The 2,499-nt window shown below is 35.6% G+C and overlaps 1 non-coding gene across 1 annotated transcript; it reads right to left on the reverse strand.

The window, feature by feature from the left end:
* Positions 1 to 1,091: 1,091 nt before the first annotated feature.
* Positions 1,092 to 1,171, reverse strand: LOC115983023. Its single transcript, XR_004089838.1, has one exon. It is a non-coding gene; the product is annotated as a small nucleolar RNA SNORA17 (small nucleolar RNA).
* Between the last annotated feature and the right edge of the window lie 1,328 nt (positions 1,172 to 2,499).

The following is a 2,499-nucleotide window of genomic DNA, read 5'->3' on the forward strand; positions in this document are numbered from 1 at the left end:
TGAGGCCCTTTCTCTAATTTTTATTTTAGGAGTCGCCACCAACCATTGTTTTTGTATTTGGTGTGATTGATCACCTAGATGTCTAATTTATTTTAGGTTACCTAATTAACTAAACCAAATTTTAAAGATCCATTAATTAAGGTAAACAAAAAGTCTTTGAACCAAAGATTTGAGACTCGAAAGTTTGGTTATGTGTGGAGAATGTATTAGGCACCTCACAACGCTTATTCAAAGGATAGTACCTCATTTTAATTTATTCCCAATGTTAACTTTTTATAAATAAAAGGAACACTTGGCATTTTGATTTTTTGAAAAGGTTTTAGCAAACAATATACATACATATGTACATGTGAGTAAATACTTATGTAATAACTATCCTGTGAATAATAACTACATCAAAATATACAACCAAACATGTAAAGTATATACATAGGTAGCATGTGGCAAAAGCATATAAATATATTATACAATAACATGTGAATATCTATTATATAAACTAGCCTCATCACATGCGCTCTTCACACGCGCTCCGCATTTGCAATGAGGCCCTTTTCTTATTTTGAGTTTAATATAATTTTTCAATTTGAATTTATCTATTGTTAGTGAGGTTACACGGGAAAGAGTTTTTATAAAACAAAAATTTAGGATTTGAAATGGAATAAACTGTTGGATTTAGTGTGTGCTGGTTTTTAGGAAAAAAATGTATCAAACGTACATGAGATATGTTTAGATAGAAAGTGTGCTAATTTTTAGAAAAAAAAAAAAAAAAAAAGTTTCTCTAGTAGTTTTTTTTTTTTTTTTAATTTTGTTGAATTACAATTTTAACCCTATTTTCATTTTTTAAGAATAAGGATTATCTAATTAGATTAGAGGTATTTTTGACATTTTCTAAAGTTATAACTAACTTTCTGAATCCTCTTAATATATAGAGATAACTAGTATGTGAATACTAAATCTACACAAAAATAAACACACAAAAAAGGAGAAGGTTGGAAGAATAGCACCTTGTTGTCATCCCCTACTTTCTCATTTTTTGTTCATGCAAAAAATATGACAAAAGAAGCTTATTAGTGCCAAATATGTTAGAGGCAAATGTAAGCTTATTAGGTGTTCAAAGACTCAAGAAAATGAGCCTTGAACACAAAACCCACAAACTTCCTCTACTCTAAGGAAAGACTTGGGAAAAAAAAAAAAAAAAGGACTACCACGTTAACTTTTATTATTTTTGAAAAACAAAACACATTTTTGGGAAACAAACATAACTCTTTTTTTGTTAAAAGGATTTCAAGAAAACATTTTCTTTTTGAAGAATTACATCTTTTTGAAGGAAAGTTTTTTTTTGATGTATGTTAATAAATAAATAAACCCTTTTGGAAACATTATTTTTGAAAAAAGAAAACGGACCTTTGAAAACACTTTTTTTTTTTTTGAAGTTTCTGGTTCCCCTAAAAAAAAGATGAGGTTATGTTTGGTAACAGTTTTTATTTTTTATTTTAAAAACTTTTTTTTGGGAATATAAAGAAAAAACAATTTTCTTGTATTTTTTAAATCAAAAATGTTAGGCCAGAGAATTTGTGGTCCTGGCCCACTTTCCATTAGGGCCCAAGGCCCGCGCCGAGGAGAGTAGTTGCCGAGGACAAGTAGCGAAAGTCCGAATGTCCTAGAGATGCAACCGAGAATGACCCTGTCCTCGGCATCCTAAGGCCTAAAAGGGAAGAACGACACGCCATCAAAGGCAGCCTCCAAAGCGCCCCCAGAAGAAAAGGCGAGTAGAATGGGACTCGCACGGGGGTACAATGTGGGAGTGGTTCAAGGAAAAGATGTCACCTCCGCATTGAATGCGCCAACAAACGTCCTAGCCACATTGATGGGAAAAGACCCCTGAATAGTGTGGCTTCGGTTATTGCAACTAACAGAAAGTAGGGGGCGGCGACTGATGGGACAGGCACTCGAGTAGTTACCTGCCTGATTGACAGATGGAAAGTCAGGATCAACTGAGAAGGGCTATATAATGTGTAAGGATTCATGCGCCAAAAGAGGAGGCGGAAAAAATTGTAACCAAAAAGTGAAAGGAATAATAAGAACATTAAGCTCAATGGACAAGGCCCATGAAAAAACTTAGTTCACCTCTGTGCGTCCACCATGAACACCATGACTAACCACTGTCCGGTAACCAAGGCCTAGCTTTTCAGCTCATTCTCTACAAATTTATTATCTGGGCCTTTAACATTCGAGCCCAATAAACCAATTTGGGATCGTTACAAATTGAGTCCTTACAATTGGCGCCGTCTATGAGAAGGCTTGTGCGTTGGCATAGGCGGTGGTAGGATCAAGCCCCTGTCAAACAAGGGTCTGCAAAAGCCCCTCCATCATTTCCAGCAGCCCACCGTTGTTGTCCTAATATAAAGTTCCACTAGGAGCTACGCTTTGAAGCGTCAGTGGCACGGGCAGTTCTAGGGGCTTCCAACATCAAGTTAACGCCCCACACCTTGGTCGAGG

The sequence above is a fragment of the Quercus lobata genome, chromosome 3 (assembly GCF_001633185.2).
Source record: "Quercus lobata isolate SW786 chromosome 3, ValleyOak3.0 Primary Assembly, whole genome shotgun sequence".
NCBI lineage: Eukaryota > Viridiplantae > Streptophyta > Magnoliopsida > Fagales > Fagaceae > Quercus > Quercus lobata.